Genomic DNA, 26,198 nt, shown 5'->3' on the forward strand with positions numbered 1-26,198 from the left:
TATTTCCTTTGAAAGAACACTGAATAAAAAAAAATTCCTTCACTTTTAAAGCTGCCTGGAGATTTACAGGTGTATAAAGAGACAGATATGTCAAAATACTTCTAATAACATTAGTGTTCTCTGGAACTGTCATCATGAAAACAACTGCCTACACTGCTACAACAGATACAAATTGTCCCTAAAAACATTTTCACTTCATGAAATAAACATGTAGTTACGTACAGTTATCATTCCAGATGAACACAAATAATGAAGGAAAGAGAATGCAGAACTGAAAGATGGGAAGAGGTAAGAGACACAGAATGATCATTTTGCCCTAACATGATTTTTAATCGAGTACCTTCTTTTGTATACAAGGCCAATACACTCTGGCATTTAGAAAGGAATAAATCACCTGCACTTTACAACACCATGCACCATTAGACTGGCCTTGATTTCTTTTAGCTTCCTCTTCTGCTTACTAAATTCAAAATCATATTTAGACACCTATTTGTAAACATCTAAAACTAGATACAACAATTGTGAGCTGAATACATCTCAGAAACTAGAGACTGGATTTTGTTGTGCATTATTACAACAGTGAATAAGAGAAGACTGGGACTGAACACCTGATGTCGTTTACAGCCTTCTGATCTGGGACTAATAACTACTTTCCAAAATCTCAGCAAAGTTACTTGAGGGTACTCAAGAAGTTTCATCCTGAAAGGATCTCTGTTTGTTGCCCTTACAAAATGAAACCCTTGCCCGGGTACTCTGTTGTCATTGTCCCTTCCTGCTTCAAACAAATTCTGCATGTACTTGCAGGGCAACATGAACCACTCAAAGATTAATTCAGTGGTTGCTCAATAGAAACTGAGTACTAAGCTTAATTCTGGAGGCTGTCATGGGTTACTGAAAGTTGAAACCAATAACCACTGTTGAGAGAAGGCAAATTAAGGTATAGATGACGTGATGCGATGCTTTAATGCAGCAGAGTGCAAGTTCTTTTTCAGCATTCCAGTATACGTAACTAGTATGTCCAACTTAACATTAGTGTGGCAGTGATGACCATGAGGTAATTAATGGAATGACTTCACTTTGAATCACAAGGAGCAAGCCTACAGCCACTTAGGATCATTAAAAACCAAGCTTATAATCTTGTTTTTTCTATCTGTCTCTGGCTAGACTAACAGTTGGACATGATATGACTCCTGGATGATGCTAAGGTGTCTGGATTAAGGAGATTTAGCTTGGAAAAAAAAACTTTACAGTACCTATCTTATTGTTGGATAATGTCTGCATAGCATGTTGATTACTAATACATATACTAGTATATATATCCTAATACTGGAAGCCTACTGTTTATGATCCAACAGATTTATGAATACGTGTTGTTTAGTGAATACTGACAATGTAAATACAGTGAATCGAATCTCAATGATGGCACTTGCAGAGGCTCAGAGTTGTTTTCTGTGCACAGAAAAGCACTTATTTCTAAGCTAGAGATGAACAAGGCACTATTGGAAGTCATAACTTTTCCTGTCACCCTCTCTATCAAAGGAGTTGACAGATATGCTTTCACTGCCTAAGTCACAGAACTTGCAAACTTTCAGAGTGTTCAGACACTGAATGAAGTAGAGAAAGATAGCAAGTGTAAGCCATGCATAAGTTTATTAAAAGGGTTATAGGTGAGCCCTTGGAGCAAACAAGTGGAGCACAAACCAAACACAAGAGCATACATCCACTCTGTATGCACCACAGTAGTTTTGGGTTTTTTGAAATTCCATGAGGAGTCTGTCTTTGAGAACACAGTAGAGATTCCTCACTGGGGCATCCCTCAACTTGGCAAAGCACTATAAGAATAAACTCCATGCTTTAATTCTGTCTATAAACCAGAAACAGCACTTTCTTTCTACTGCCTTCCATTTATCATTTCTACTGAGACTAAAACTGCTCTGAAATGAAGATTATCTTCTACTACCCAGAAACATAGCGGAATAGGATCTTGATCTCAAACTAAGCCCCAAGATGCTATTGTAATGTGAACAATTACAATGCCAGGAGCACATTAATTTTATTTTTCTCTTCTTTTTTGTCAGTGTTGGGCATCCATTACTCAATGTGTTTTAGAAAAAAAGAGAGAGGAGAAAAATCTAGTTCTCTGAATGGGAAGAAATATCAAATATAGAGAAACCTAAATTCCCTGAGGAGAAATGGAAATGGTATTGATTTACTTTGGTAATTTTATTTACTGTTTAGTTGAAAATGAAGGAAAAACAAACAGAGGCAAATCTGCTGAGCATTGTATCACTGCCACAGAGCTTGATGAAGGAATTGCAAATCTCATATGATTACGCTGTAAATCTCACTGTACGAATCTCTGTTTTCTTCAGTCCAAGGATTTGAAGAGCACTTTGCAGAAAGTGTTTTAATGACCTGAGGGAAGGACTCCTTGGATGCATTCTATGCATGTTTCATTAGATTTATTGTGAGTCTGAGCTTTGGAGATCTTTAAGGATTTTGTAATATTCCCGTGAAGAATAAGTTATCTGATTTTCTCTACTCCCCAGTTCAGGATATATGAGCTTTACAGCTCATTTCATGTTTGAAAGTCTGAAGTTATCTTTTTGTTTGTTTGTTTTGTTTGTTTGTTTGTTTTCTTTTTCTTTTTTTTAAAGATATTTGGATTTTGGACAGAAACAGATGAACAACTGCATCTTCACTAATTCTGTTTTCCAGACAACCCACAAATACAACTCCATGCTCAGCTAATTATGATTCTAATATGAAAGTTACTTTAATTACAGATACAAATAGAAGTTTTTGTAAGTAATTTCTAGAAACAGTTGGAGATTAGGTGTCCACATTAAAAAGCTTTAGTCATTGGTAAAGGTGACTGAAAATCAAGTTTATCTTTTCCTAACAATTATTAACTACATAACTATGGTTATATTTTTTTTTAATCCCAGGTAAAAAAATAAAGCAACAAAACAAGAACCTATTCTTTCGGGAAAACTAGGAATACAGTAATTCTGAACTGAAACAAGACAGTGACAGTCCTGTCACCATTTACCTGGTTCACCATTCAGCCGAACCTGAATCCTCCTAAACAACAGAGTGGAGAAGGAAATCTTCAGAACTGACTGGGATTGGCTGTCTCCCATTTCTTGGAAGCAGGCTTCAGGATCTGATAAGTAGTGTCAGCAAAGGCCTTTTAACACATTTCTTGCTCTGACATGTCTCTAATTTAATTGCCTAACAGAGTTCAGCAGGACTGGCAGGTTCAGAAGCACTCTGATCTCAGGAATCAGGATAAAAAGTGCCCTAGCACACCAGTATCAGAGTTAAAATGTGAAGGGAGGTAAGCCAGGATTCTGACAACAGTATAAGTTACATAGGTACGTATCCCATAGTAAAAAGGTTTGAGCAGTCACCCCAGATGAAGGAGGCTGGATGCAGCACGGTGTGCCAGAAAATAAATATTTGGAGGGATGGAACAATGAAGAACTAGCAAAGCTGACACTGTCTATAGCAAGGCTGTGGTGAGAATTTGAAGCCTGTTACGTATGTGATTCTACGATTATTAATATAGGAAAGAAAGGTCTCATAGAGAGAGATGGTGAGAAATTGCCCTGCAGTTTTATGGTTTCAATGTTCAAGCCTAATTTCTTACCCAGCAGGGCAGGAGCACGAGTCTGTGTCTCCTGCACCAGGACTTTAATATCGCTCAGCATTTAATCCAAAGCCAATTTCTTTGATTATAAATAGGTACAGATGCTAAATGATGGAAGGAGTATCATAACACTAAGGAATAGTAAGCATTAGGACAGTGTGGAGAACCCTGCATTCTCATTTGCACTTCACAGGTATCGAGCAGGTTATTGACGCTCCCATTCTGAACCTAATACAGCTTCCCATGAACTTTATGCACATCTAGCTGCATTCACATCAGGTGGAGGAGTCCATTCTGGTGCCTGCAACCTCCACTAGAGTAACATGTGACCTGGTGAGACAGGCAGGCTTTTCAGCTAAACAGCCTTTCTTCTGATTTTCTTGGAAGAACACCACCTTTTCTTCTTCCCAGAGAAAGCTGTATTTTTGTCTAAAAAATACAGAAAATATATATTTCCCAATAAGTCTTGCTCTAAGAAGCAAGTGAATTTTTGTTTATAAACAGTACATATTGTCTCAATAACCTGCCTCGTGTGCAATAAGTGTAGCTGCAGCTATGCATGCATACACAGCCAAACACACGCATCAAATATCATGGCTGTTAGTTACATGCAGCAAGGTGCACTGACTTATGTAGTATACATAACCTGGCACTTCAAGGGTTTTGGTTCTAAAGGCACAAAAATAAATCAACTGCAACTTCTTATAATGCAGACTTCTGCTTTGGATTTTTGTTCCAATTAATGTATTTACTGAAAAATAGTTAAATGCATCCCATGCAACAAGAGAAAGGCACTGCTGTCTCTGATGAGCATTTTTCATCAATTATGTCAGACAAAAGGAAGAAAATGTATCAGCTAGATCATGTTTCTTGCTCTAACAAAGCAGATGCAACTCTGGTATATGCACTGAGTAGAAAATTAGTATGAGGTAATGCTGTCATAAATAATTACTTAAAGCACCTTGGTATTATGGAGGTTAAAATTTCAAAAAAGGAGAAAGGCCTGTAAATGTAAAAGCATGGTAAAGGATAGCTTTTAAAGTAATTGAGGACTTTTCATTGGATGGTTACTTCCTGCAGTACATTATTAAAAATCCAAGTGTGGAGTACCCTCTAGCTGATATCTGAAGATCAAAGCCACTATTAGATTTTTTCTTTTTTTTTAACTGCTGTAAAGGCTCAACTATCATAAAAGAAATTAAAGGAACTAATGGAACAAACAACATAAAGTAGTCTTCCATCCAGCATAGCAGATCTGTATAACTTGTGAAAGGGTGTTTGTTACAAAAGGCCCCAAAGCCTTTAAATGCATTTTTTTTGGTCTAAAAAATGAATTTCAGGTAGCAGAGCTGAAAAATCAAACATTGGCTTTAATGAGTGCCATTAAAGATTCACCATTTTTGTTGTCAGGATTTATTCTCTCTTCTCTCTGGAAAGTAAATTTGAAGCTCAAATGCAAAGGAAACTAGCTACTGCACTCTGGACAAGAATTCTTTGATCACAGAGGCAAACATGAAATGGCTTATTAATAATTGCAGCTCAGTGCTCTACTTGACCCCAGGGAGAGCAGCTTTCTTAGAATAAGGCACAATTACATTTTATGGTTTAACCCTTGAAGGGGAAGCAATTTTTGTGTCTGAAACCTATCATAAGCTTACATCAGGCCACAGAAGACATTCGATGCAATTAAAATATGTGGCCTTCTAGGATTCGGGCTGTATTGAAAAGGAGAGCATAACAAAGGCTAACTCCACATTCAGGCTGGAGAAAGACTGCCTGTCATTACACATTAAGTAATAAGTTAACACAATGCAAATATAATCTGGTACACTATTCCGAATGAGGTAAAATAGGTTAAAAAAAAAAAAAAAAGTGAAATGCAGTGTTTTATTTTCCATAGTCCTTCACACTGAAATAAGGAGAAATATGCTAATACCCAGTGAGACACAATTCCACTCATTCCAGAGCTTGACATATAGATTACTTCTGTCAGCAAAAAATATTCATTGTACAAGGTAATAGGGAAGCTCAAATTCTTCATCCAGTTTTGAATAAGGCTGAAGGATATTTTGGAAACAAAAAATGTATTTATTTGTAAACAAAACTACTTGATCCCAAATTGGGATAAATCATGTTTCTTTATCACAGAGAATATGACATTCTCAGATGGCAAGCCTCTGAAAATGATACATGAAAATGATTCAAACCCAAGACAGTGAAAGGTTGACTAGGACATTGTTCAGAGAGCAAAGAATAGGCATCTTCAAAGTTCATTGACATTTTTCTTGTCTCTTGCTCTGAGTTTTCTAGTTGTGGACTGTGATTTTCCATATAAAAAGTTCTGAAATAAAAGTAGGAATAAATCTGAATTTCAATGTATTAGCAAACAGAACAATATTTAGACCATGATATTAATTTAGGCAAACAAGAGGAAGGTTTCCACTCATTGGATGGTGACGTTCCGGGCAGCCTGGTCCAGTGGTTGTCAGCCCTGCCCGCAGCAGCAGGGTTGTAACTATATGATCTTTAAGGTCCTTTTCAACCCAGGTCATTCCATGATTCTATGAAACAGGAAAAACATGTTTAAACTCAACTGGACTAACACAAACACTGAATATCTAGTCTTTCTATTTGTGCCTCAATCAATTTTCTTTAATGTAACCACAAGAAACAAGATATTATGAAGAGAATGAGATATTCATACATATGCTGCCAGTCCAAGGTTAATGTGCTACATTATCTATTTAAAACTATGAACTGGGATAAATAAAGGAAATGTGGTTCAAAAAAATAAATAAATAAATAAATAAATAAATAAATAAAACAGCAAGAGAAGCAGTGAATCACCAGATAATAAGTGATGTAGGAATTTGGAAACTTATGGAATCTATGGTGAGGAGAAAGAAAAATGTTGCCTTTAAGTGATTTTAAATGGTCTGCAGAGCTCTAACCTCTTAGACTGAATGGGCACAATGAGGAACAAGAAGCATGCAATTAGCTCAAATGTGAGGTATTGATTACAAAATTAACCGAAGCACTGAGGGAAGAAAACTGAATGATACTTATTAACTATTTATATGCCACCGGTGGGAATAAGTAGTAAATAAGACTCAGAATTGCTTATTTATAGGTGTACATTTGTTTTAATTAGCATTAGTGAGACTTAGAGGATTAATGACCACAGTATTAAAATTAGTGTTTATAAACTGCCACAGAAGGTAGTATGGGAAATAATGAAGAGGATTTCTTTGCACTAAATGGTGCAATTTTTTTAATTTTTTTTCTTCCCCAGAAAACTTTCTGTTAGCTTGGATGCCATTAAAATTGAATCCTGACAGAGCAATGCTCTATCTTGTGCCACTTCTGGTTATAGCAGTAGTTATTATCATTTATAGACTCCCTGATTTAAGTTTCATAGACCCAAAAGATTAGCCTTCACCTATATATATTATTGCAGATAGTATACTATTAAAGTATGGGTAGAGATTAAGGTAAAAAATGTTATCTCACAAGCAGATATGTAATTTAATTCACAGCATATCACAGAAATTTCATGCTATTAATATACACATATCTTACTTGCTGAACAAAATGCAGTAAATAGCTGGTTTCCATTTAAACAGAGAAGTTGATTATGAATTATGTTTTTTGTGAACAGGATTTTAATTTGATTTTAAAAAATATCAATTGAAAGATAAGAAAAAGAAAAAGAAAGCTATTATTTACTAGCTAGCAACAGTACACATATGGTGTTAGGAAGCATACATATGAAAACATCTATGATTATGACATCTAACACTTAAAAACATATATTATTTCAAATAAGTTATAAAAAAAAGAGAATCCTAGCAATTATTTTGTCCAGCAGCTAGATAAAAATGTTGGTTATGTCAGTGACACTGAAGAAGAAATATTCAGTAAATATTTCTGTTCATCATTTGGAAAAGATACTCAGTACCTAAATTTCAATAGCAAAATACTTATTACCCAAAAGCAAAGAAAATAATTTATGCAGTGCAATCAATGGTACATTATTTACTGAACACACACACACACAAAACAAAACAAAAAAAAAAAAAAGGAAATAGAAGGGATTTCCATGCCCAGACAGGTGATTGTCCCAAAGAACTAAGTGCCCTACAAAATTATCACCTAAATGCACCTAAACTCAGCAAACTAATCTCAACCAAGGAGTAACCTGAGTAGGAATAACGCCTTTTATTTTGGTGTACAGAGACAACACTTAGAACAGTATGTCCATTTCTGACATTTGAACTTCCTAAAAACTACGAAAAATGGAAAACAGAGTCCTAAAATCAGTAAAAATATGGTATTCTGAATCATAAGGTGACAGATTCAAGGAGCATGCTATATTCAGTGTTTGAAGCAAAAGAGAATGTGTGACTCAGTCTGTAGCAATGAATATCAGGAGGACTAACAATGTCGTGTTGCACTCAAAACAAATGGCTGCACTGAGCTGGCAGGACATGATTATGCATTTTATAAAACAATAATAAGCTTTCTGCACCCTTGTGAAGTTACAAAATCTTGTTTTACAAAGGTTTTAGGCACTTATTTTCTCAAAGGCATCTACAAATATCTATGATATACTAGTCTAGGTATATTAGGTTAATATCAAATATCTGAGTTAAAGATGACATAAATATTAATTTATCTGATATTTAATGAAAGTACCACTAGCAAGAATACTGAGAGACACTTATTTTGTATGTAGCACAGAGGAAGGAGAAGTCTGCAACTTTGGGCAGATTAACTCTCCTTTGTTGACAAACTGCTGCAATGTTCAAGCAAATAAGATGTGGTTCATCCCTTGGCAGTAAACCAGGTTGTATCAGATACACTCTATTTAATAATTAGGTTCTTCTGCTATCATGAATTACCAGTAGGACTTCATATCTAGGTATATCCTACAGTGTGAAAAGAAAACATTCAGACAATTTGCACTGAGTTGGTTTTGGGGAATGTTGTGGTCTGAGATACAAACATTCAAAGCCAAGGAGTTCTTGGTCTAATTTTGGTCATGCAAGCAACTTGCTATTTTGTTTGTTTGTTTGTTTGCTTGCCCCTTTTAAGAAGGCTCCAGCATTTCCTATATCCATTGTAATTGAAATAATAACCGCTGACACAGGTTGAGGAGCTGCTCTCATTATATTCATGTAATGTAAAGATAGATGAAGCCATGTGGTATTCCATGCTAGTACAAACATCTAAGCATATTCTACATTTGTTGATTTGCAGTTCTACTCATGACTTCTTCTTGATTAATCTGGCTTCTGCTTTCCAATTCACTTTTTTCCTCTCATGGAGAATTTCAGTTGCTAAGTTTTTCTTTAAGATCTCAAAGTCCTTTATCAAGAACTTGCACTTCTCAGTTCCTACTGTCTACTGATTATCTGCAATAAATTTGAGGAAGAAGTCCAGAAAGTTGCAGCACCCTTAAGCAAATAGTTTTCATACTGTTTGTACACAAAAGTAGAGCAGTAATGTAAGTGGTACATAAGTAAAAATAATTTTGAATGCTGTGTGGCATCATATAGTATTATTCAATCTAAAACAAATATCAAAAAAATGTAAAGCAACTTACTACAGAGTGGCATTAAAAGAAGCAACAGATTCAGTTCACATGTCCGGTAAACAGGCAGAAGAATGATCAGCATATATATATAGTGGCAGTCTACACCTCCCAGCAGGAACCCTGGCACTCAGGCAATTAATCCAATAACAGGGACAAAGATAAGTGACCAAACACTTGGTAATTAGTGCTGTTCTCATATAAATGTAATTGCTTTATCGGACTGTGACAAGAGGATATGTTTTGTAAACAGCCAGCTAAAACAAGAGATTTTATGTATTTTTCTTATTAAGATAGAAAGAAAATTAGATTTTTAGATCCTGAGTTATGACATATGTACAAATGCTACTATTTCTTAAGAAAAGCAAAACAAAAGGAAAAGATTTAAAAAAGGAAAAAAAAGAAAAAAAAATAAAAGAAGAAGGAAAGAAAGAAAGGGGGAAAGTGACAATATACTTTTCCTCACTTTGTAACACCAAAATGCTTTTAGCAATTTGGCTGTGTAACTATCAAGGTTACCTGCCTGCATGCCTTGCGTTTATTTACAAAACATTTAGGTCCAGAATCAGTATTGTGTGACTAATTACACAACATACATAATGAATTCTAGGCTCTAGTAGCTGCAGAAAATAGTCCTGAGAGCAACTATTTGATTTCTCTATTATTCTATAACATGCCCTTCATGGCAGCATCTCAGCACTTGACGAAAGAATTTGGAGAGTGAAAAAAAAAATTTCTCTTAAACTCTGAATCAAATTAACTCTTAATAATGCACATCTACTTACAGAACACTAGCAAACAAGAGAAAGGCAGGAATTTGCCACTTCCCAATATGCTATTTTAGTAGCTCTATGTAACATTAAGAATTCCTGTTTCTCCTCAGCAGACTAAGTGTTTCTTGAAGCTGTCAATTGGGTCGGGAATCCAAAGACTGGGTACTACATTTAGACAGTTTGTTAGTCCTGGTTGATGGGATGAAGAGGTTTTTGTTACACCATCAATGCTAGGGAAATGTCTAGCTTGATTTTATATTAAGAACCAGTGCAGTGTTGTGGGATGAGCTGTAAATCTTAGATGAGATTTTTTTTCTTTCCTAACAGGCAAATGGTTTCTTGTAAACTTAAGTGTTGCTGCCATGCTTCACTGATGTGCTAGGATTGAGTCTGTGAGAAATATGGGAAAAGAGTATTTCTACCAAGTATAGATAGGAAATGGGAATGCAGTTTCATCAGAAAGCCTTTTCTCTTATTGCTCATATTACTGAGCTGCTGAGCTAAACAGAGAGAAAAATAATGCAAGTGGTTTTCAGAAAAACAGTACAGCACTACAGTGCAGTCCGTGCTAAGAAAACAATCACTATGGCATAATGCCATAGTAAAGCCTTTAAAAATAAATCATAACTTCTTGATTCTATTGCTATTTTCATATTTCAGTCTTCAGTGCAAGAAGTTCTGTTTCTGCAAAACAATTTGCAGAAGGCAGTCACTGCTTTACTCAAAGTAACAATGGTTTATTTTACTTCTATCCTCTACTGTAAATTCAGATTGAATGCATTACTGTCTGTTTTCACTGTTTGCATTATTCATCACTATTGAAAACACAGCATAATTTGGTATGAGACATGGCAAAATCATTAAAGGCTCAATTTTTGATTTTGGCATATTCAGATTCCAAAACTTCAAGGTCCTCCGATGAGTCCACTATAGGCCAAGATGCTTGCACACTCACTCTGTGACCATACAATTGCTATTCATTCATCTAACAGAGCTATCCAACAACTCAGTTTATTGAGGATGCTGAGACAATCTTCTCCTGTATGAAATACTGCTGGGGACTGTGTGGCCCTGAGGAGTTCTATACAGCACATATTATTCATTGGAAGTATTTCCTCATGATCAGTTCACACTGTGGGGACAGAAGAAGGCTGTTTTAGAGAGAAAAGAAAATATTTTAAAATAGATTCTGCTGAAATAGGAACCCATTTGAATTAGACAATACACTGAAAGCTTTATTACTAGATACCACAAGGATGAAAATACTGGACACTACTCTACTTTGCAGAAAGCATTCTGATGCCGTAATAAGTACTGAAACGTTTTGCAGTACAATTGTTATCTTCTAGATGTAGTTTCCCTTCTACCGCTCTTTTTTAAGAAAGACCATTATATAAACCAGTTAAGTCAAGAAGATGAGGATAGGATAAGCACGTTTTATGAACAGAAAGGTGGCCAATAATAAGCAAATTTCAGTTAGAAGTGGATGTGGAAGTAAGGTCCATTCATGAAGACTATAATGAAGAATAGCAATACTTGGATTTAAATGCCTGAGTGCTCAACATTAGGGGCCTGCTAGTCACACACGGAATTATTCAGACTGCCCCTGGCAGACATATTTCCAGTAATTTGAATAGCAAATTAACTGTACCTTTAATTTATATCAGGTTATCAGCTAGCATTTCCATTTGGACTAACCATGTGCCTTTGAAACAGCTCTGCAGCTTCCCAATGTCAGCTTGCCTTTTCACTCTGTCAGCATATTAAAAATGTCTTTTTATCTTTCACAGAGAGGAAAATATATTTAGAGAATTTAACTTTAAATGAACAAACTTTGATGTGGATTTTGGTTTTCCTTTAAAACTTATATTCTTATGTTATTTAGATACATTCAATTGTTTCTAAGAAAATTGTTTTATTTAAAAAAAAAAAAAAAAGTGGGAAGGAGGGAATGAAGAAACAATAAGTCAATAAGTAAAAACTTTTTAGAAGTAAAATGCAGTTTTGGGCCTAAAATGTCATGGTTTGATGATCTGATGATTAATTTCTGCACAATGATCTTTTATCTCTCTGATGTAGAGCATTGTTTTTTCAGCTTTGTATCTCCAGAGATTGAAAAATCTTTTATCACTAAAACATGTTCATATGCTGAACATTTTAAAGGACTTTTTCCTACCATGATGATTTCACCATTTTTGGCTTCGAATAGTCCAAGCATTCTCCAGATGGAAAAATAAATAAATAAATAAATAAATAAATCTCTTTTTAAGGATGTGAGGGGTTAGTGTTCATAGTCCTTCATAATAAAGGCTAGAAGAGATGAAAATTCAAATTATTCCATGAGTATCTAGATCCCAAGGTCTGGATTCATGGTAAAGCACTCACAAACAAGGTTTAAAATAGCTAGTTGAAAAAAGAACAAGATATATAGTGCTTTTAAATACAATTTTTCATAACATCCCCTTTTTCTTTCCCCCCAAATATTGCCTGGTAAACAATATATCTGAACATGCATTCTTAACTGAGTACTGTAAACGTGCCAAATACAGAGGTTGTAGCTATCTTCAGCCTGCTGGAACTCTTAATCTGGATGAAAAATGACTGGTCTCTGTACACCAGCAGTAACAAAAAATTAGGTTTTGTTTTTTTGTTTGTTTGGTGTTTCTTGAGTGGTACTTTAATTTTTTATTATTATTATTTTTATTTTAAGCAGAGTTTTATTGCTTCTTTTTAAATGGTCATTAGATAATGTACCTACTTATTGAAGAAACACTGAATTTAATTGCTGATAAGTGCAATAAGTTAAGGAAAACCCTTCCAGAACTTTTTCTGTTTTTCTGTATTTATTCATTCACCATTTGTAATACAGATTTCTCACTGTATCAACTAGAAGTAACCATTGCTGATCACACTTCTGAAGCACCATATCAAATGTACTTCATAACAGCTTTCTCCTCAACAGAGGAAGGTAGATCTATCTCTTCAGGTTGATAGTTCTATATCTTAGATCACATAAAAATCATGTAGCTACCTGATGAAAATGTTATTATGTTACACACACACACACACAAACCTGACTTAATTCTATTCTAGAACCTGACTTAATTCTATTCTAGGAAATATTATGTTGTGACAAAGAATAGGAAAGACAAGAGAGACAGCGTACTATTCGCTGTGCTACAAAATTGGATAAGTGGTGCCTGCTTCAGATTGTGTTGCCCTTTTCAACCTTCTCTATGTGCTTTTCTCAACTTTTCACTGAAAAATAACTCTCAGCTTATCCCAGCTATACTCTGAGAATTTTCAGATCATTTTCCTATGCCCTACAGGATTATGCTGCTGAACCAAGACTTCCTCCAGAATCCAAGTGCCTGAAAACAGGATCATTAATTTCTGAAAAAGATAAAAGTTTTGCCTTATGGCATTTGGATTACATACAAGGTAAATGCCTCATAACATACATACCAAATCTTTCTTTTCAGTCAGAGCAAAAATAAAACCATCAACAATAATTTCACTACATTCTCAGCCTCTCAGAAGGCTAGAAAACTCCAAGACTAGATGTCTGCGTGTTTTAGAGAAGTTTATTTGGCTAGAGTAGTCAGACTCTCATGTGTGAGCCCAAACCTATGGAAGCAAATCACTTTGTACTTTCTACTCCAGAGTCAATGCAGATTTCTTCCTTAGTCTTGTGGAGTGTAGTATGAATTGCAGCTTAAATTAGACATGTGGAAAAGTTACACAGCTTAAGTACCACAGTATTTTTCTCTGTCTGACTGCCTGTTTTAGCTGCCTAGGAGTATTTTAGAATCCACCTCCATTTATCAAAGGAAATGACTACAGCTTGGTTAATGCAAGACTAAAAAAAGAATCAGAACAGCCCTGCCCTCCTTTTGTTGCTTAATCTTGTGTGACTCATAAATGGTATAATGAATGCTGACACCAAATGTATCATGTGTGATATTTACCTTACTTAAGAAAAGACATTCTGCTCAGCGCACAGGTCCCCAGCCAATGCATATATACCTGCTTGTCTAAACATGTGTTGCTTAAAACTTTTTTCCAGAAAGGTAAAGATGAAATGAATAAAATTAAGAAGCATTTTCCTTTACTTTAAAGATATATATTTAAATCTAAATTAGTCAACTTAAACGTTGTTGAATTTCACGAGTTACAGATAGCCCTCTCCTCAACAGTCTAAAATATGATTCAATCTAACATACGATTCTTTGAGGAAATCAAATATGGATTGTTTTGCCAGGACTCATATTATATATTCTGCTCAAGTACTAATATAAATGTGTGCCCCAGTGGCGCAGTGGTAGGAATGCCGTGATGCAACACCGGAGGCCCAGAGTTCGAATCCCCCCTGTGGCACAAGTGGTAGAAGTGCCGCTCTGCTACACAGGAGGCTCGAATCCCGGGGGTTGGACTCGATGATCTCTAAGGTCCCTTCCAACCCGTACGAGACTATGATACTATGATAAATTTTCTCTCAATAAGATTCAGCATAAATGAAGAAATGAAGCAGGAACAACAGGATTTAATATGTAAATTTCAACACTGTAAATTCAGTAGACATTAAAGTATAGCATGAGGTGGTCTTTGGATTATATAAACTCAGACTGTACCCACAGGATTCAGTTATATCTGTGAACTACTGACATCTTGTCCTTCTCTTATAATTCCTGGATCAGTCTAAGGTATATCTTTACTTTCTTAGTCACTTGCATTGCACCAGTAGGGAAATTCTCAATCATGTTTATTCCTGTAAGCAACCTCTTTGGTCTTCTCTCAAACTACATACCAGTTTGACATACATTTCTATGACCTCCACTTTAATATCATTAATACTCTACTGTGTATCACATCTTAAACATTTTGGCCAGGACCATCACAAGAACTATGTCCTCTCACCAACACTGTATCTGTTGATACAGAGTCCAAAGACAAAAAAGGTGGACAAAAGCAAAGAGAAATCGTGGCCCCATGCGTAGGCATAATTTCAGGAGAGGGTGAGTATGAAAGGCTTGATGGCTATATTTTTATGTGAGCAACATGGAAAGAGAGGCAAATCTTTCTTCAACAAAGACAAACCCTTGTGTGGAATGTCTATGAGGAATGAGCATGTGAAAATGCTCTGGCTGGATAAATGTGGGACTTGCTGCTTTCCGAAAGGTCTCATGGTCTTGGGCCTATCCGGCAGACTTTTGCCCTAGCCCTTAGCACTTTTGCATTTTTTAGTAAGTCACGTATTGCACAAGCAGAAAACTGATGAAATATCCAGCCCAGCAATCTCATTGACAGTAAACTCTTTATAAAAGCCAGAACTATGTAAAATATGCAGAACAACTGGAGGGAAAAAATAAAAAAATAAATTAAAAAAAAAAAAAAAGGTTAACGGTGCTTTATTATGCAATTGTGGTGAATGAATTGCCAAGAACAAGTAGGAAGGTATTTCTCACAGTAGCTGTTTCTGAAGTGACAATATTTTCATCATTTTCTGTTAAATCAGGCAGAAGAAATTAACAATGAACTAGTGTGTTAATGGTCTGAAAAGCATTTCGCTCCTGTGAAAATGAAGTATAAAGGTAATTTGCTTTCTTATTCAGCAGTATTTTGAAAAAAAAAAGTGACCACAGAAGGACAATGAATGATGAAATGACACAAAGGAGGAATGGGGGATTTACATCTTCTTCACTATGAAATCAGATGCTGCTTTTACAATAACTGAAAAGCCTGAAGGAGTGGTGCTAATGGAAAACTGGACAAGTCCTTAGAAATACAGTGTTGAGCAGTCATGAAGGCAACATGGTATGAACAGATGCTTACCACAATCAATGCAAAAGAAATACTTGTGTGAGAAAAGTACCTTGAGCTCAGAATTAAGTTCTGAAAAAAAAATAAATATGTAACACACCTGCACATTTTCTGGCAACCATGGCATAACCCAGAATTAAGGAGGGAGAACAAGACCAAGGGGAACAGACAGAATGTCACTACATTTGAGAGGCAGATGGACAAAGCAACCAGCACCACTTGCTCAGGGAAGATCTTCAAAGAGCAGTGTTTGACAACATTGGGCTGTCAGATGAGTTGCAAAGGGGACAACTTTTCTTTTTAATGTGGTGTACACCTTTAAAGACTCACAGAGGACAGGCCTGAGGATACTGTCACTACTAGACAAAATAAAGGCAAGTGAAACTGCAGTCTTGCAAAGATGAATTCAGCTTGTCTGATGGAGTATGCCAGTTAAATACAAGCATGTAGACAGAGATGGAAAGGATACTGTTTAGAACAGCAAAAGTTTTCGTTCCCTTTTTCCACATCTGAAAAGGCACTAAGCTTCAGGAAAAAAAATAAAAATAAAAAAAAATAAAAGATGGAAAACTTGAGGTACGGTTTAGTTTAGAAAAATAACTCCAACCATTAGGCAAGCCCTAGATGAAATCTTTCCAATCTGCAGAAGGTGAATGTGCCTCTACCTTGACAGAGTCATTATAAGAAGGAACTGGGAGGGATAGTTTCTGCTCATTGAAAAGTCCAGAGGTACCCAGAAGAGGCAGAGAATGTCTGTACCTGAAGATTCAAGTAATTGAATGGAGTGTTTATGACACAGACCTCTTTTAAGTGAAGTGTTTAAAGCCATTGTGTTTTCTGAGCTGGATGTTTCAAAAAACAAAGTAAAACAAAAGCCACAAACATGTTGGCAAGCATTTTTCAAGTCAGTATTGGTTTCTATGTGTTATTACTTGAACTAAGCATTAAAGATATAGTCCAGAAAAGCCAGCACATTTTTATGTATTAGGCGGGATACAGAGGTCTACATGGGCTATATTTTCGTCTTTGGGAAACATAAACCAGAACAAGAAAATGAGCAAAAGCTTTTAAAAGCTTTAGAAGGAATCACACTCAGGTCTAAAGCTAAATAAACAACACTTAGATCTATGTGAAATATCTTCTCAATCAGACCATTTACCTCAACACTGAGTAATTCAACTCACAGAGTAATCTTCATTAGATGAAAGATTAAGCAGCCACCAAAATTTAAAATACTCTGAGATGGAAGAGCTATAGTCAAGATACAGGAAGGGAAAATTCTGAAAAAAAAATAAAAGAAAAGAAAATTAAAAAAAAAAATCAATTTGCAGCCTCTATAATCGAGATATAATATTAAAAATGAGATGCAACCAGGAATTTATTGAGATAGAATGTGCCATTTAATGTAGTCAGTGACATTTCCATACTGATTAAAAAAAAAAAAAAAAGACCTCAAAATACAGGAAAAGATAGGTAAAATTTTTGACATGGATATTAAAGTCTTTCAGAAGTACCATTTTTATTATTCACAGAATAAAATTAGGGAAAGGTCAATCCATTCTCCTGCCAGTTCACGCACAGACATTTTCCAAGATTTTTTAACATTTCTTTTCCTGTATATTTCTAAGTGCTTCAGGCAATGAGAATCCCACCACCTCTCTTTGGAGAATATACTGCAGCTTCATATATCTGTCAGACAGTATTTCTTAATGCTCCATTTACTTGTATTGTATCTTAATTTTGTTCAGTTTCTCCCAATTATGACATCATTTAGCACTATAAATAATCACTGAGAATTTTTGAAGCCTTAATTAATATCTTTTTTCCTCCTCTAATTTGTCAACAATTTTTACTAAAAATTATACGCAGAAATGAATCCAACATTCTGGGCATAATGTAATGATGCACCACCATTCAGTATGCGTCAGCACAGGGCAACCAAAGTTGTCTTAGATAGGTACTGATAGCTATCTTAAAATACAACTTCAACTAATTCTTAACAATTTTCAGAAGTGGTTTATATTAGTTTAAGAGGAATGTACTGCTAACCAAGGTAATGCTCTGAATAGGTTTGTTTCACAGAGCTCCATGCTGCCTTGAAGTATCCTAGAGGGCAGGAGGTAAGCAGTTAGGCTGGATTCTCAAGAAACACAAAGGCAATCCAACACAATGTCTCAATACTCAGAACATCTAAAATTAACTTCACATAAAATAAAACCAGCATGACACAGTTCTTGAGAAGAAACAAATAAACATTTCCAATATTTTCTTCCTGAAATTGTTTTGTTCAAATGAGTGTGAAGTGGCACCATTCAGTATGAACATACAAGTTCCTGGTTTTGCATCCTTTTTCTTTTTTCTAACTCTAATCAAAACAATGAGATAAATCCCTCAAATTATGCAAGCATAATGTTAGAATCCATCTAAATTTGGATTAAATCTGCATATTTTCAATTTCAAAGAAAGAAGAATCTTCAGTAGAAGATAAAATACATTTGAATTTTCTAACCAATTTTAGATGAAATCCCATTTAACAGACTATAGGCACCAGATTGAAACTGAACAGTCGTCTCAGAGCATAGTGTAGCAGGAGGCATCAGGTGGACACCTTTTACTGACAAAATGATAAAAATATTTTGTGGGGAAAAAAAGACAACTAAAGAGTTCAAAAAAGACATAAGAAAAAGTGCATAACCTGGAGGAGAATAATCATCTGAAGTGTCAGCAAGGTCACAACAATATATTTAAAGATAGCCTGCAGACAGTGCATAGAATCTGCTATAAACATTCAAAATAAACTAAAAGACATATTTCACAGAAAACAGTTCAGTTGGAGGCTCTGGAGTTTCCTGTACTGCTGTGACCTTCTATTGTCCAACATTACATTTTTCACTCAGACATCATGCCCATAATAATCTGTTGCCCAAAGCCTGAAGGAGAGAAGTGAAAGTAAAATATTCTCATTTCAGTTCATCTGATAGCATCATATTTGTACTTAAGTTTTAAACCCAGAGCAACAGCTTCAGTCTAGCAGAGAAATTGTGCTGTTTAAATTATACTGCATGATTATTTGATCTCTGCTGACATGGATATCCAAGTGATTTCTCATGCTTTACTCTAAAAATTCTGTTTGGCTAGCTGTTTGGGTTTTGCAGTGCAGGTGTTTTCTTTTGGTTTTGCACTTTTCAAAGTGTTTAGGAGACTTTAGCAGAAGATAGCTCAGTACATGATAGGCTTACTTTACATACAGCTAAAAAACATAGGCCAGAAAGAACTGGCTAACTCATCACAATCCAGGTAAGTTAAGACATCAAAATAGTGCAGATAGCAAACACATTTGAACACTATGAACAATAAAATAAATTATCATCGTGTCAAGGAGAAGAAAAGAGAGCAACTACAGATTTATAAGAAAACCGGGGAAAAACTTTTCTGCTGAAAAAGCATATAAATTATAATAGCAGCATCTTTTATACACAAGGGACAAGCAAAAAAATTAAATAGCAAAACCATGGGATATAGTCCTGGAGAACAACTTTGGAAACATAGTGAGTTTAGTAACACATTTCATAGTAAGAGGAAAAAATATTTTGCATACTTGTTTCATTGAATGGCATGCAAACGTATAAGATTACTAGACAACAAGGAAATAAAGCTATGATTTATAAAATATGAGGCCATTATAAACATAAATATAATAGCTGACCAGATAGATAGTATTCATTTTGATTTTACAAAACATGTGAAAACTTCTTTTTATCTTTTTTACCCAAATGTAATAAGCAGAGGAAGTATTAATGAATCTGGTCACTCTTTTCCTTATCTTATGGGCAGGAGAATCTTCTGTAAGAGAACTAAAGGAATCCAGTTCTAAAATATTAAATCAATGGTCAGAAAAGAAGATTTAGAAAAGTTCTTGCACCAGACGCTCAGGTCCATTTAGAGGCCACCTATGGCCAATAACCTACAAGCATATAAATAGTAAAGTCATGTAAACAAACAAGTCAGCAGTGATAAAGGAAAACAAGCAAATAATTTAATCACAGCTTCAAGGTATACCAAGGAGAAAATCATGCATTTAGTATTTTCTTATCATCTCTACCTCTAGAGTAACTTCTCACTCAGAAATTACCCTCTGTTTCTAAAATTTTGTTATCTTAAGCTTAAAACACACAGCAGATGCGGTTATGGACTCTGACAGGACATATTTATCAAGGACAAGTGACACACTTTGCAGATTCGTTATTACTTGCTCCATATTAGCTAGACATACAACTCTTCTTGTGGCTTTCAAAACAGATCTGTTGAAATAAAGCACTGACAGGCTCTCAGTTCTGTTTTCTCTTTAGAATACTTTGTTTAACTACTTTATTTTGATTTCTCTGACAGCAAAAGAGTATTTTGGTTCTGAAAAATACAGTGTAAGCTGCACAGGCTTCTTTCATTTACGTTGACTTACACTCTACTATGTATAAATATTTGATTTAAAAGATGAAGCAGGTGGATTACAACACACCTACTCTTTCCCTCCCCCCCCCCTTCCTCCAAATACATGCATGTTTAAAACTGTAGGAATGTGTGTTGAGTGAGGCTTGAAAGTCTTCCCGTGTCTCTATCACCTAGCCAGAAAGACCAGGGAAAAGTTAGACTTGAGCTTATCAGTGTAACCATGACAACAAGTACTTGTATATAATGCTTACGTATATAATGCTTATCTATATAGTATAGCTCCTGACTCCAACACACCGCATGCATTCTCAGGCTGAATTCTTTGGTAAGCTATCTGAGCCATGTCAAACAGCTCAGATGAAGCAGGTAAGTATCATCTAGCATTGTAAACACTGTTTACTCTGAAGAATGAATGAGAAAACTTATCTGAATGGCAAACTAGAGAAAGGGTTGCTTCTATAAGGCTAGAGGCATTTTAAAAAATGAAATGCCTGTACTTTTCCCTGTAGTTAATACTGGATAGGCTGCTGCGGAGCTGCTGAGAGAGCGCTTCTGCTACTATTGCCTATCAAATAGTGCCTAGTATATGTGGGCTTCTGGTGAACTGAGTGTATATAGATATAGCATACAGCGAGCAGCATCATGCCAACAGTGTATAAAATGGTTATCAATCAACAATTAAAAGAAACTTATTGAATTGAGGTTAGTGTCAAGTTACTTGGGGATTATCTGTTCTTGGTTCTTTTTCTTTTCTTTCTCATATAATTGTGTACTGTTTTATATAAAGCAGTGATTTATTACTTGAAAAATCATATTGGGATTAAGTTCACCTTCACAAGCTCATTCTGTCCTTAACATTGGTAAAATTTATTTTTATTCAGTAGAAAAAATGTAGTTCTCCTTTTACATAGAAGTATTTCTACTTAATCAAGCATTTATGTTATATTACAATCTACCCTAGGATCATGTTGCTAATATCCTCTTAGCTCCTTTTCTGGGTCTTGAGGATAAAGTCTTCTAAACTTCCTCTGTTTTAAATTTCAAGTGCTGGGATTTTACAGCAATGAGAACTCTGCCCTCACACTTCCATACAAATGTCAGAGAATACAATACAACATAAAGGAGACTTTTTAGTGTAAGACTGTTGCTTTTGCTTTATTCTTTCCTCTTTCTTCCTCCAAAAAGTTTAGCCCAATTAACTTCCATCTCCTGCAGAATTCCCCTTTGGTAAGATCCACGTGCAGACAGGTTTCATCTTACAGCATTTAAGCAGAATAAATAGGTCAAAAATCAGGCTAATTACAAAGCTAATTATAACCTTAACAAAAGACATGTGCTACTGCTACCTGATAGTAGCATAATTCTTCTGACTGAGGAAGGAAAAGAGGAGAAAAAAAAAATAGAATAAAAAAAGACTAAGAAAGGTAGATAAAGAAATTAGATTTTTAAATTTGCTTTTGGCAAAATAAGATAAATATTGACAAAAATCTTGGAACATCTAAAGGTTAAAGGAAAGATAATAAGATATAAACCCTTCCAGAGAAGGGAGGGAAATAAATGTTTCACAGTAGCAAAATGAATAACTCCATAATGGAAATTAAGCAATTCTTGCATTATAACTTCTTTCTATAAAGTATGAAAAAGTCTTTTATTTAAAAAACACAAACTACTTGAAGTTTTAAAATTAGTTTTCACTGAAACCACAAATATAATTCAGCAGAAAAAATAGTTTTGTTTCTTTTTGGGAAAAAAAAAAAAAAAAAAAAAAAGAAAAAATCTGCTAGGCCAACAAAATGTCTTCAGAAAGGACAAATCGACCCTGTAAAACTTGAAGCAGATTTCCAGTCTTTTTACCAGAAAATACAATAACCAAGGGAGAAAAAGCTTCTCACCTATACATTATGCTAATGGGAAGTCTGATAATATGTCAATCACAAGGCCAAGCAATTGTTCAGTTTGAGCAAGAGGTGAATAACATTTTTCTTGGCTCTCTAGAGATTCTCAGTTTGATTCCCAACGTGGGTATAAGGAAAGACAGCTACTTGGCAGAAACTGAATAAGCAGAATTGTTTTCCTCCTTTCTCCCCTTTCTATACCTGAGAATGTGTAATTCAGTGTTCTGAATGCAAGTTGTCAAGGCAAATATAACCTCATTTAATCCAACTCATATACACAAAGCTTCAGCTCAGTCAGATCAGAAGCTATGCAGTCATACGTTTCAAGTAATTATACTATAAAATATAAGTAATTATACTGATACCACAGTGAATTACTACCTTTATAGTATCCAGGTTTAAGAAGTTACTAATGCTGAACCTGCATATAGGAAGCAAATGAAACTTTCCAAAATGCTACTGTAGTGCACAAAAAATGAATACTGGCAGATATGCCAGAAGTAGAAGACAGACTGATGCAAATTGAGTGACTGTTATGAAGGAAACTGTTCACTCCAGATACAGTAAAGAGTAGTAAGAAATAGGATTTTAATAGACCAGAACTGTTGTTTTAAACACTGAGCTACCTTAGACAGCTTATAATAGCAAAATGATCTATTCTACCAATTGTTATACTCTTGTGATACATGAGGGTGGACCCAAATTGAGTGAAATGCACTCCTGGACAATCTCATTGAGAAAGCTAACTTAGTTCTTATTTTACCGCAAATGCTGCCCTGTATTGGTAATCTCTGGCTACTCAGAAGCATAAAGCAAGAGTGCTTTCCCCTACCAATGATCACATTTCTGTTTCTTCTAGCAGCTATTTTTCTTGTTCTAATTCTTCCTTAGATTTTGTCTTCAGAATTAATCCAGTGTGTGAATAGACAAGCAAACCACCTACTTCTGCAGTGCCTGAGAATGACCAGCTGAAGAAGGACCAACCAGAAATTGCACAAGAAAAAAGAAGAACACTGTTCTGGAAGAACAGCTGCCAGAGACAGTCTGCCAGATCTAAGTATCCACCTGTGACTGATAAGCCTTCTTGAGTTCTGAAAACATCAACAAAAGCACACATTTTTCTCAAAATTTATTATCTTCCCCCACATCTCTCTTTCTGGCTCATACAATGAATCCATTTAAAAAAAAAAAAAAAAAAAAAAAAAAAGTGTCTGTTGTTCATTCTATGCATAAAATTTGTCACTCACCCTCCTCCCTCCCCACACACGCAGCAGTATGCAATGAGATGCCTCAAAACAGAAACTTGATCCACAAGCACCAATTTTGCCATCTTGCTCTGAGGGAAATTTAGTTATACCAAGGGAAGATTTAACATTTCGTATTGTAATCAGAAGAAGCCAAACGATGATTAACCTCAGATATCTTTATATGTTTAGAGAGACTGTCAGGTTGTAGCACAAACAGTCTTAATGCAGCAGAGGTTCTGTCCACACAGTTACTTCTAAAACATAAACTTACTAAGCTATAGTTAGTTGTTACCTTATTTATCCAGATGCCTCAGTGTTTTATCCTGATACTTTTTTACTTTAAGTTAAATCATTACATATGGGACAAATTATGCATCCTTAGCAGCATAACCAAATAGTGGGCTCAGAGCACAATCCTCTAAACAGTTATTTTTTTTTTATTTTCTTCTTGTTTTGTTTCATTGTGTTCTGTCCAGCTATAGCCATTTCATTCTGAACAATACCCTGCTGTCATAGTGTTAGCTTATATACCCATCAGCTGTGTTTTATTTGCCTTTGAAAATTCTCTTTTGTAGATCTGATCCTCTGTACCAGGAGACTGACAGAAGAAGTTTTATCCTAGTAGCCAGCAATCCTGAGCAAGTCACGTCTGCCCTACTAGGGTCTGTACTTAGGGTTTGAAAAACCTCACATGCTTGCATACATCACCATAGCATAACCTCATATGCACATGTACATGTCAAACATTGGAAGCAGTAAAACTGCTTCTGATAATTCTTCACAATACCAGGCAAAGTATCAAAAACAATACAAAGTATTAGGAATCTAAATAAACATACACAGCAAAAAGTTAACTCACCCAACTAGCAATAGAGACCCTGACTGCAGAATAGTCCTTCTCAGAAAGCAGCTTTTATTCAGAATGTATAATCCTTTCAGAGTCTATCTTAAATGATCCAGCATCCACCCCTTCCAGTCATGTGGAAAGCACAGGTTAATTGCTTGCACTTGTACTTCCTGAGCCAGCCACCTCTTCACCAGGTGATCAATCATCATTTCGGGTCTGACATAACAGTTCCCTCACAGTAGGTCACTCTGAAAGAAATGCCTCTTATTTATTTCCAAGGAAACTACAACAGATAAAAAAAAACACAATAATACATCTGATAGAGCAAATTCTCAGCTCCCCAAACACTTTTTTTTTTTTTTTTAACATAGTCAGCACCATTAACTGCATTTTTGCCAATGCCAGTAAGAGTCTGCATGCCTTGCTCCTCAAAGTCCACATCAACAGAAATGATCCACACCTCTTTCACAGCTGATGTGACAACTTCGATTCTGAAACACACCACTCACCACACTGCTCTGCTCACATCCCCTCTTTCGGTTCCATAAACATTCAGCAAGGTTTGATGAATGTCAATGGGGGCAAATATGTCCACATGGAAGAATTCAGTGACACAGCTTTGCTACTGTGCACTTCCCTGTCATTTTGTCAGACTGCCCCTATGCTGCCATGTGTAGTATGTCAATAAAATTTAATGGAATGCTGGTGGGAAGGTTCGTCCTCTACTGCCATACCACCAACACCCACCTCTGGTGTTGTGGGTTTACATATTTAAATAGGAAGCATTACTTTTGGAGAAGATCTTGCATAACAATGCAGGAGAATGTGATGGAATATCCTGGATACAGATCCAAGAGACAAATAGCTGGTCATACTTTAGTAGGCATTAATAAGGGAAAAAAAAATACTACCTTTCTAAATATATTTTGTTTATTACTCTAGATATGAAAAGCTACGGTATCAGGTGGAAGGTGAAACTATCCATGGATGGGATGTGTACAGCCAGAAGTAGCTGTCCACCTGAGGTGTGTTCATTGCTGCATAAAACTGGGTTTCCTGTTATCTGTAGGGCTGTAAGGATTACTTCAATCTACGTTTCTCTATCTAATTCTGTCTTATCATTAAAGCAATTCTACTATACTATTTGCCATTGTTCCATTTTTTATTGAGATTCAGGAAGAGCCCTGTAGGCTTCAGCCTACAATTACAAAATGGTCTTGGAGTTTATGTTTACCTTGGTTTATACAGATTTACCTATGTTTATATGGTGACATGAAGTGAAACACAAACAAAATATTTTGTACCATTCAGTGTCACCTTCTAGTTCATTACCTTTTACTTTTACATCATGTTTTAGCAAATATCAGCACTCCATGTATGCTTTGTATAATTCAGTCCGAAGAGCAGACTGAGATAACCTTTCACTAGTAGGTAGACTGGTGGGATGTCCATACGTCCATCCCAAGTTAATAGAAATGAGGGAAAAACAAACTGTTTTTTCCAGTGCTCCATTATTTAAGTGAAGATGAATTATGACCATCAGCCTATCCACATTTTTCAGGCAGTGGCATAAGGGCATTTACCCTGGAAACACTGAGCTCAGTATTGAGACCTCCAAAAAACAATATATTGAAAACCCATCTTGATATGAATTGTCTGGTTACTATAATAATTATATACCTACAGTAGTTCCAGGTGTCTTAGATTTTTCCTTTTGTAGTTTTGATTTGTTGGTTTTGAAGTTAACTTCAGGCCCTGGGCCTTGTCAATTCATTTATTTTGTTGTTTTGCTTTTCAGGCACTTAAACACTGCTTGCAAAACGCTGTCTTTTATTTCCCATGAAGACAAGTAGATAGATATTGAACTTACCCACGTAACATCTGATGTTGGGTTAATCTTCTTCAAGATCATATAAAATCCT

The sequence above is a fragment of the Coturnix japonica genome, chromosome 4 (assembly GCF_054131305.1).
Source record: "Coturnix japonica strain WE chromosome 4, WE-NBRP24, whole genome shotgun sequence".
Lineage (NCBI taxonomy): Eukaryota > Metazoa > Chordata > Aves > Galliformes > Phasianidae > Coturnix > Coturnix japonica.